Source organism: Gossypium raimondii, chromosome 4, assembly GCF_025698545.1.
Source record: "Gossypium raimondii isolate GPD5lz chromosome 4, ASM2569854v1, whole genome shotgun sequence".
Lineage (NCBI taxonomy): Eukaryota > Viridiplantae > Streptophyta > Magnoliopsida > Malvales > Malvaceae > Gossypium > Gossypium raimondii.
Window position 1 is genome coordinate 13,332,162 of NC_068568.1, and position 11,880 is coordinate 13,344,041.

The 11,880-nt window shown below is 32.1% G+C and overlaps 1 non-coding gene across 1 annotated transcript; it reads left to right on the forward strand.

Annotated features, from left to right (window-relative positions):
* Positions 1 to 2,863: 2,863 nt before the first annotated feature.
* LOC128040690 (small nucleolar RNA R71) lies at positions 2,864 to 2,970 on the forward strand. The gene has a single exon (XR_008195496.1). It is a non-coding gene; the product is annotated as a small nucleolar RNA R71 (small nucleolar RNA).
* Positions 2,971 to 11,880: the final 8,910 nt, after the last annotated feature.

The window sequence follows — 11,880 nt, forward strand, 5'->3', positions numbered from 1 at the left end:
AGTGGCGGGTGGTGGCAATTTTTCAATTACATCCACCTTCACTTTGTCGACTTCAATCTCATTTCTGGAAATATTGTGTCCTAAAGAAATCCCTTCCTTAACCATAAATTGACATTTCCCTTAGTTAAGGACGAGATTTGTCTCCTTGCATCTTTTAAGTACCTTAGCCAAATTACTCAAACAAACATCATAAGTATTATCAAAAAAGAAAAATCATCCATGAATACCTCAAGAAAATTTTCTACCATATCAGTAAATATTACCATCATGCATCGCTGAAATGTGGCAAGTGCACTATATAAACCAAAAGGCATTTTTCTAAAAGCAAACGTATCGTACATGCAAGTAAAATTCGTTGTGTGTTGGTCTTTCAGGGCTACAACTATTTCATTATATTCCAAATATCCATCTAAGAAACAATAAAATTTGTTACCTACCAGTTCGTCCAACATCTAATCCATAAAAGGCAACGAAAAATGATCCTTACAAGTGGCTCTATTCAATTTTTTGTAATAGATATAGATTCTCCAACCCGTGATCGTCCTTGTCAGGATTAACTCGTTATGTTTATTCTTGGCAATCATGATTCCACCTTTCTTTGGTACACACTATATCAAACTTACCCATGAACTATCTGAGATGGGGTAGATAATTCTCGCATCTAACCATTTGATAACTTCCTTTTGAACTACCTGTTTCATTTTAGGATTAAGTCTCCTCTGCCCATCAATTCTACCTTTTTCGCCCTCCTCTAGGATAATCTTATGCATACAGAAGGACGGGCTTATTCCTCGAATATCAACTATGGTCCAACCAATCGCCTTTTTAAATTTATTTAAAGCTTTAATCAGCTTCTCCTCTTGGTGTTCTGTTAGTTCTACTAAAACAATCATAGGCAAAGTAGAATAGTTACCTAAATAAACATATTTCAAATGGGAAGGAAGTACCTTAAGTTCAAGTTTAAGTGATTCTTCGATTGACAACTTCGGTTGTATGTATTCTTGAGCTTCTAACTCTAATGGTTCAAACCAAGCTGGTTGAACATAGTTCCTCAGATTGACTTCTATTAAAGTCATATTTTCATTATCTTCTTCATTTTCCAATGGTTTAGTCCCTAAGGTGTTCTCCAATTGGTCCTCTACAAAATTATTCTCCCATTCCATAGAAGCAAAGGTTTCTAACTCCTCCATCACTGAACATTTCTCCGTCGGATCAGGAAATTTCATTGTTTTAAGAATATTAAATGTGACCTAATCATCTTGAACTCTCATGGTGAGTTCACCTTTTCGCACGTCTATTAACGTTCTTCCCATGGCTAGGAAAGGTCTCCGTAGGATGATCGACATTTCCTTATCTGCTTTAAAATCTAAGACAATGAAATTAGCAGGAAAATAAACTTATCTACACGTACCAAAACATCCTTGATCTTTCCTTCTGGGTATGCTAAAGATTAATCAGTCAATTGAGGTGTCACAGCAATGGGTTTTACTTCACCTACTGCCAACAGCTTGAAAATAGATTTGGGCATTAAGTTGATGCTCGCTTCTAGATCGCATAAAGCTTTACCACAATAGGGTTCTCCAATATTAAAGCTTCCAGGGTCCTTCAATTTCGGAGGTAGCTTGTTCTGTAAGAACGCACTGTACTCCTTCGTTTGTGCAACAATCTCTTACTCACTAAGTCTCTTCTTCTTAGACAGAATGTCCTTCATGAACTTGACTTCGTTGGGCATTTGTTCTAAAGCCTCCACCAATGGTATGTTGATGTGAAGTTGCTTTAGAACATCCAAAAACTTTTTGAATTGCACCTCTTGTTTTTGCTTATGTGGTTGGATTTTTTGAGGATATAGAGGTGTTAGAACTTTGGGCTGGACTAGACAACTTTTCTGAGGAGATAAATCTACATCTAAAGAAAGTGTTAACTTATTAGAATTCACTAGTTTAGATTTTACCTCCTTAGACTTTGTAAGTTCCAGCTTTTCTGGTGTAGAAATTTCAACTATTGGTTGACTTTCCTCATTCCCAATAGGTTCATCTTCAACCATAGCTTCTTTGGGTTCCAAAGTCTTACCACTCTGTAAAGAAACTACCTTGCAATGTTCCTTACCCAAATCCCTTGGATTTTATATATCGTTTGCTAAGGCTCCTTGTGGTTTATTACGAAGCTCCGTAGCTAACCGACTCATTTGGTTCTCTAATTTTTTTAGTGTTGCTACTTGGCTTTGGATTAAGGCATCATTCTTTGCCATGTACGCCTTCAAAAAATTTTCCAATCTATTAAATGATTCATCTTGTGGTGGTTTTGGAACTTGTTGATTAAACCCTTGGGGCTGACTTGGTCTATATTGTACGTAAGTGTTGTTTGGTCCATTTCTTTAGTTATTCCAAGAAAAGTTTGGATGGTTTCACCATGAAGGGTTGTAGAAATTGGACTGTGGTATTTTTCCATTTTTGTTTTGGTGTTGATTCCCTACGTAATAAACTAACTTGGGATTTGAAGGAAAATTATCGAAAGAATGATCATCCCCACAATATATGCAGGAAACAACATCGAATTGACTAGGTGGCTCAGCTGCAACATGATTAAAACCGTTAGTAGTAAACTGTTTCAACATTTAAGAGATAAAAGATACCTGAGCTGAGAGTGAAGTGAGGGCATCTACTTCATACACTCCGGTTGTTCGTCTTCCTGAAGCTACTCTAATGTCAGCCACTGGTAATTGTTACTAGCTATTCTCTCAATGATCTCGTAAGCCTCATTATATGACTTCAATAAGAGAGCGCCATTTGTAGAATTATCTACCACCAACCTTGTTTGCACGTTGAGACCAATATAAAATGTCTCCAACTGGATGCAATGTGGAATCCCATGATGAGGGCATCTACTTAGTAACTCCTTGAATCTTTTCCACGCCTCTTATAGGGACTCATCATCCATTTGTTGAAAAGTGGTCATCTCATTCTGCAACATAGCATTTTTTCTAGGTGGGAAATACTTTATTAGAAAGCGTTCAGCTATTTCTTGACGAGTGGAAATTGAATATGAGGGCAACGAATTAAGCCATGCTTGTGCTCAATCTTACAACGAGTACGGAAACAACTTCAACCTCAATGCATCTTTAGTTACACTAGCTATCTTAGAGGAATCGCTCACCTCCATTAATAGTTAAAGGTGAAGGTGTAGATCTTCTGTGGGCATTCCACTAAATTGTCCCATCGTTTGAAGCATCTGAAACATCACAGGCTTCAATTCAAACTACAGTGCCTCGATCTCCAGTCTCATAATTCCTGGATTTAGTTTATTAAAAAGGGGCACAACGTACTGCCTTATAGCTCAATCCCTATTATCAACAATAAGGATTGGATTGTGACCATTAGCAGCTTCATTCCCTTGAACATCATTTTGATTTCCAAGGTCCATTTCAACTTGTCTTTGGGCTATTCTGTATTGTCTTCATTTTCTAAATGTTTGTTCAATTTCAAGGTGTACAGGTAATAAATCAACGATTCGATCTATGCTCATAAACTCCTGAAAATAAATCACAAAAATTAAAGAATTAAAGAATAAAAAATTTAATTAGTAAAGTTAGAAATAAATAGAATAAAATAAAAACAAAATTGCAAAGAATAATTTCACAAAAAAAATTATTAAGGAAACAGTCCCCAGCAACGTCACCAAAAACTTGTAACGTGTGGTTTGTGCAAATGTAATCAGTCATTATCAAGTAATAAGTAAGTAAAAGAGTTATCGTCTCCACATGGACTGTTATGTTAATCAATTAATTGTAAAATTAATATTAACAATTTGCTAAGAAAAACACAATATTCTTGTGGTGATTGATGATTAAATTAAATTAAATAGTCAATATGCAAAGTGATCCCTAATGCAATTTAACCTAAATGCAATGTATACAATAAAATTAATGAGATGGATTTAGCAACAGAATTCACAAGATTTCAACAACAATAACATGAATAGGCTAGAATAATCACATCAATTGACTTAATTCATTTTTATCATGCTCATAATGATCTAGAAAATATTCCATGACAACTCGATCTTTCATGAAGTTTTTTTTAAACCAATATTAAGTCATTTCAGAATCTTTTACTTAGAAAAGCATGCATACTCCATGATCATATTTCACTAAGGGTTTCTTAGAATTCATGTGAAGTAAAAGGGATGGATTAGGTTTGAAACAATTTAATCACACAAATCTACAAGTTATGCAAGGTAATAGAGTTCTCTCGAGTTATTACGAACCTTTAATTTAATTGGGCTAGGATTAAGCATGCACCTTTCAATTATTGCGTCCATTAATTGTTGTCTATCTAGGATCGCTTAACTAATTCTAACGCATTGAATCACATTTTGATGAATGAAATACATGCATGATTTTAATTGAAAGCATGATCAATTGAAGCACAGAACATTATGAACATAAATCAAATGAACTTCATCAAATTAATGTAATCATTCTAGCTAAAAAAAAAATTAAGCTACCATTGTTGATGGAAAAATAACAAAACAAATTGCGAACATGATTAATATCAAAATAAAACAAAGATAAGGAAGAGTAAACTCTAGTTGATTCGATAGTTCTACGGGAATCAATTGTAGTGGCTTCCTTTAATCCTTGTGTTTGTCCTTCACAAAGTGCTCCTCAAGGTGGCCGGCCAAGAGAGTGTCTTTTTCTCAATGAATTGTTAGCTAAGGGAAAGGGAAAATAGGGATGGTTATGCATGAAATGGAAGAAGAAAATTTAGTGAGAGGAAAGAATGAAGAATGAATGTTGAGTGGGGAATGAGGGATGAAAAGTAAGGGTTGGTATTTATAGTGGATGGATGGCTAAGAGGGTTGCTAAAAATAGCTTAAAATATCTTAGGTTTCTCTTTTCCATGGCTGGCCATAAATTGTGAAGATAGGGGGTTATTTAGGTTCTTGATTCATGCACGAATCATGCTTGAATCAAGCAATGTGGTAGATGGTTTCAAGCGTGAAAGTGGTGTGCTGATTTTTAATTCATTTCCTAGTACAAGGACCTCAAATTATATCTCCCAAAAGCTTATTTTGGGTTGCTCGTATGCCCTTGTAGAATTGGGCTTCTTTCCCCCTTGTTTGGACAGTTTTATGCCCCAATTAGTTCTCAGACTTATCCATCATGTAAACCATCTTTAAGTGGATCAAGGTGACATCTTCATGACCCAATTTGCATGCTTTTGCCATCCAACTCGGGTAGAAATCATCTCATGTCCATGTAAGAATGAAAATGAGCTTCATGCATGATCAACTTCATGGTCCCACTGCAACAAAAATAGAGGAAATTAATATGTAGCATAAATTAATTAAATTATACCCAAAATTAATACAAAAAATCATAAAATTGTAATTTTATTAAATCATGCCCATTATCATAATATGAACAAAATTCACCCAATTAACTATCAAATACTCGGGATTGACATTATTTTTTAAGTCAATAGGTGTGAAAAACATCAATAGAAACTCTATATAAATTAGATTTTACACTCACCTAATGCTTCATCGCCCCATTAGCTTAGCTTTTCCAAAGGCCAGAGCTTTTGTTCTGCTGGAAGCTAAGCACGACAACCAAATCATAGGTTAATCTCAAAATCTCCAGTTTAAACTTAGTTTTCCAAAAATATGTAGAACCCTAAAAATGGTTCTGGAAACTCTTAACCTTGGTTTTTAAATATTACGTATACTAAAGGATTTAGGGCTTTACCAACTTACTGGATTCTCTATTTTTCCTACTTGAACCTCATAAGTATCACTCCATGCAGAGCCTTCTCATAATCATCTCCTCTATGAGCTACTAAAGAAGAAGTTGAAGAAGAAAAATGAAACCAACTGGAGAAAAAGTCTCCCGAGAAGTCATTCCTCAGCTATTTATAAACCTCCATGCATGGTTTCCCACCGTATAATGACCATTGATTCATAATCATTTTGTCCCCCAGTAAGTAACCAAATTGTTATATCTTCACCGGATCAGACTTTGTTCTCAACCTTGTCCTATTTCAATTACTATTTTTTCCTGATCTTTTAGTAGAGACTACCAACTTACGATCTCTTTCATTTAACCCATAAAGGTTCCTAATTTTCGAGTTTAAATGAATTCCGAGTGTTAGAAGTTTCATATGAACTTACCTTTTGAAAACACAAAATGGGAAGATTTCTCAGGGCCTATTCTACAATTTTAGATTTTCCTCTACTAACTCCACTTTTATCGAGTTTTGGTTCTATACAAATATATATAAATACTGTCGAAACCATTTTTATTTTGAAAAAAAGGGGTCGACTTTTAAAACGAAAAAATAGTGTCGCCACCGATCTATTATTGAGGTGTGATCGGATCACCTTGAAAACAATTTTAGGTTTACAAATTTTGAGTAAATAGGTTCGTGAGTCAATTACGCACGAGGAAGGTTTAGCACCCTCGTAACGCCCAAAATTGGTATCGAATTGAATTATTAATGTCTTAAAGTCGAACGTCAAAAATTTGAAAAGATTGGAAATGATTCCCCTTTTATTAATGTCGTATTTTAAAACAATGCTTGGATAGATTTGAACGAATGTGAAAGGGTTTCTCATCCCGAGGCAATAAGATGTCGTATCCCGTAAGTTAGGATGCAACATTTGAATTCCCGAGCATAAGTTAACCTTTTAAAATTTTTTATTGAAACTTTGTGCATTTGAAAACTAAAATGTTTAGTCGTTTTAGTTCGATGAGAAAATCGAAACCTCATAAGTTAGAGCACGATTTCCCATCGTTCCAAAGACAACATATTGCAAACTTCATTTTCCCTTTTTTATGAAATTGGATCAAAGCGAAGGTTTAATGCAATATTAACAATGATATAAATTTGATTTATTCGAAATGAAAAGAAATGAAATAATCAAATTTTGGCAAATAAATCGGAAATTTTAACTATGATGTAATGTTCGAAACTGAAAAGCAAATGTATGAACATCGAATAATATACATGGGCAGAATACTAAACAATATGCACGTACAAACCCCAAACACACATAATAATTATCGAACTCGAAATAATATATAAAACAAACTTAATTCCAAAGAAAGGGTACATAAATAAAACAACATGAAGTAAGTAATAGGCTAAAAAATCTATTATGCAAATCAATTTAAGGTAAAATGAATACATGAAATAAATTGAAATAAATCATTTAATAATTTTTTAAAACAACTAATAAAACACAATATACAAAAATATTTAAGCAAATGAAGTATGAAGAAAAATTGGAATATACATTATATAGAAAAATAATAAAAATTAAAAAAAGTAATATGTATAATTCAAAATAAATATTACGATACTGGAAGAAGTTTAAAACAATACATGAATTAAAACAAATAATATATATGAATGTACAATTTAATACAAATAATATCTACAATTTGAAATGAATTGGATAATTTACAATAAATAATATATAATAAACTTGAAATAATAATACATATAAAATTTAAAAATTTTGATGATAATTCTAGAATAATCATACGTGATAAATCCAAAATAATAGTATATAATAAATTTAAAAATATTAATGATAAATTTGAAATAAATATACATGATAAATTTAAAATAATGTTAACGATGAATTTAAAATAATATTATTGATAAATTACAAATAATAAAACATGATAAATCTAAAATAATAATATAAAATAAACTTAGATAATATTAATGATTAATTTAATGATAATAAGTATAAACATTCAAATAATATCGATTTAAAATTTTAAAAATAGCATAATAATCAATACTTAAATAAATAAAACACAAGCAAATTAAATCAAACTAATGAGGACTAAATTGAATTTAAAGTAAAATTAAAAGGAAAAAATGAGAATAAAACAAAATTGAGGGCCAAAATATGACGCACAGATAACATAGGGACCGAATGGGAAATATTCCCTTCCCTCAAAACTCAGCATCTTGACACGGATCAAATTGGAAAGAAACTTAAAAAGCATGGCCAAATTTAAATGAAATAAAAGAATCGATTTGAAATACCCTGCGAACGAAAAGGGACTGTTTGCGCAATTTTTTGAAGCGTTACAAAACGCGCGGATCCTTCCCCGGGTCCGGTCACCGCACGGGTTACTGAGGCTAAACGGCCAATACGGCACCGTTTTAGAGCCACTGAAACAGGACCTAAACGGTGTCGTTTTATGCACAATATAAAAGCCACTAAAAACCCTAAAATTAGAACACTTTTTATTTACATTAACTATCAGGAAAAAAACTAAACCCTCTCCGCCCTTTGCCGCTTCAGCGATCTGAAACTCTGCCCGACTCCGATTGCGACGGAGTAGGCAAAGCCAGGCAAATTTCTCATCTCCTAACTCTTCTTTACTTTTTCGTATAAGATTAATAAAAAAACAGAAAAGTAAAAAAGCGTAACGAAAAAATATAGAAGAAAAAGTGAAAAAAATCACCTTCTTTAAAGCTTTTTGATTTCTTTTTTCCTCCCTTTACACTGACTTTTTTCTCTTTACACTGATTTTTTTACACTGATTTCCTCTCTTTTTTTATGAATACCGAATTCCCCCTATAAAACAGAAAATCGGGCTCTTTTTATAGCCCGAAAATACAACTTGTTTTCTATTTTTCTCTATTTTTACACTGTGTTTTGTTGTTATTTGACTCTTTTTTATTTGTTTGGTCTATTTTAATTGCGGGCCCGGGCTAAAATTGGGTATTACAAATACCAATCAATACCATATATTAACACAATTTAGCTATTCATTGGCTCACAACAACAATTCCATGAGATGAATGATTCTAAATAATCCATTTTTCTATTTCACACATATTTTACATTTTATTCAATTTAGTCCCTAAACTCAGGATAAGCATATTTTTAAATTCTTAGCTTCGGATTAAAATTCAATTTCACATTCTTTCATTAGGGACCCTATACTCCCTATTTCTAGTGTAATTTCATGGCAGGTTTTACATTTATTCAATTTTTTCCTTAATGTATCAAAGCTAACAAACAAGCTTAACTAACTTTACAATTTAGTCCTTTGCGTAATCTAAGATCAATATCTATCAATTCCAAGCCTATGTTAGAGTATGTCCAAAGACCAATCATGAGATGATTGTAATAACATACTTATTTTACCTCGTATATTAATATAAGGCATAACCATTATTATTTCAGTTTGTTTTTTGTGTATATAAATAAACTATTTTATAATAATGTCCTAAGAATAATATGATTATTCTTAAAAAGTCATTAGTCGAGTATTATTGTGGGCTTGGACAACAATAATGCATTAAGACTAACGTGTAGTTGATTGATGGCAAAGTATTGTCATTAACATGAGATTTCAAAATCAATACATGAGTATGTGTGTTAGAGAACAACATATTGGACTGACCCGCTATGAGTATGTTTCTTGGATTATTATGTAATAGTCACAACATTACTCATAGTGATTAGTATGTATACGATCCTCAGACTTGAGATCATCATTATCCCAACATCGTGAGTCGTATATTTTGATACTGTCAAACGTCCACTGTAACTGGTTGTTCTATAAAGGTTGATGTTGGATATACCACAATCTATGTAGTGGGAAATGGTTGATCAATATAGAATTTTTTTCCCTCCTACAAAATGGGAGCAATATCCTAGGCCACTTGATTGAGTGAGACTAGAAATGCAAGGCCATGCTCGAATAAGTTGATATGAGATATCATACTTATTTGTTTTTCATAGTCTACTCAGGATATCAAGAAACATTAGATGGGCTATACAAGTGTGACTATTCCATGACTTGTGTTCATTCTAGATATAAAGGACAAAATGATTTAATACATGAAGGGTTAATCATAGAGAGGTTATGTCGAATCATGAATTCTTGTAACTTAGGTAGCAATGATGCATTGCTAGATGCTACTCATTGTTTTTAATATTAGTATCATTCTAGTATTACTGCTAATGATACAAGAACTTACAGGGTCACACCCTATTGTTGAAACGAACGGAATCCAAACATAATTGGTATTAAGTTTAGCTATCACATGAATTAAATTGATTATAGAATTAATTCAATTGGGCATTTAAATATCGAAGGAATTATATGTACAAGTATGTTGTACACATAATTAAAAATATGTTTAAATTAATATATGGATTTGATTCGTATAAAATTTAACTAAAAATAATTTACCCAAATCCTTGTTATAATTATTGTAATTATAATTTAGGATCAAATATTGTTATAATTACTATAATTGTAATTTTTATCAAACATTATTATAATTATGGTAATTTTAATTATTATATTCAGTTAATTATTATGATTTGATTCATATAAAAATATCAATTATTCTTGAATTAGGAAATATAGGGTTTTTAAGAAAAACCTTATATAGCCGAAAAATAAAGTGTGTGAAGTCTAGTAGACGACAAGAGATTTTTCTCTCTCTGAAAAAGTTTTAGAGAGTGCTTACTGTTCCTTGTCACACCGGTTGTATTACATAAAGGCTGAAACTTTTCGTAGCGTCTTGGAATCTACATACTACATCATAATTTGTTTCTTCATTTTTTCAGACGATTAAAGGTAATAGTTCACACCCTTTTCACCCCGATTCATTCCTTGTACATGGATCCCTGGATGTGATCGCTAGATTTATTTTTTTCGCTGCGCCATGGGGTGTACCAGTGATCCTACAGCCTAATTCATTAATTTATCAATAATGAAAACTTGATGAAACTTCAACATTAGTCAAATTGATACATAGGCTAGCTAAATCAAGCTCCCATGATCACAAGTTTAAAAAATTTACATGAAAAAGGACTTGGTTACCTTGAATTATAGCTTGGTCCAATGTTAGGTGAGCTTGAAGCTTTCTTTTGGTTTCTAACAATGGTGGACAGATAAGGATGGAAAAGAATATTAAAATCTTCTCTTTCTTTCCACCAATTTTTTATTTATATTTTAATTAAAGTTCAATTAACTTAAATAATCATGGTTTAATTTACTTAAACTAATTATTAATCATACTTAGTGGAAAATTCATCATCATTCACCATCTCCTAATTAAAATGGTAATAACCTTTTGCCTTTTTTAATTGCTATTTAAGTCCTTAAGCCTTCTCTTAATTAAAAATCAATATCAATTGAACTTTTACAATTTAGTCCCTAAGTTTTAATTAAGTATTTTATCAACTAAATTACTTGACCATTCCATCAATATATTTTTATACTAACCCTGTAAACATTCATATTTTATATCTACGGACTCGGTTTATGGAAATAGGATTCTAAAATTGTAATTTTGATACCACTAAAATTGGGTCATTCTGATTTTTTATATCTATAAAAATTTGCATTCAACTTGTGTCTTTGGTTATTAGAGGCTACTAAGGAGATTTGTTGTTGCTAATTACTACATTATATTAATGACCAATTATGATATTTGATGTTATTTTGTTTATGTTATTTTATTACGCTTTGTTGTTTTTCTTAAAGAACTTTAATGCTTTTATGGAATGCGTTTGATTCTTTTAGGAATCTTTAGCCTTCTTGTATTTTGATGTCAATTTCAATTTATAAATTGTTTATTAAGCATAATAGTTTCTACCGTTGTACATTTAGAGATGGCAATAGAGCAAAGTGAGGACGGATATTACTAAATTCACCACCGCTCTATAGTTGGCACGCTATGCTCCACCACCCATCCCGCTCTATTATGGATGTATAATCTTTAAAACCACTATCACCTCCATGGATGTTGGATACATCCATATCAATGTATCAAAGTTCTAAATGGCCTTGGTCCATGATATCGAGAAATCTCAGTTTCTATAAGAGCACAT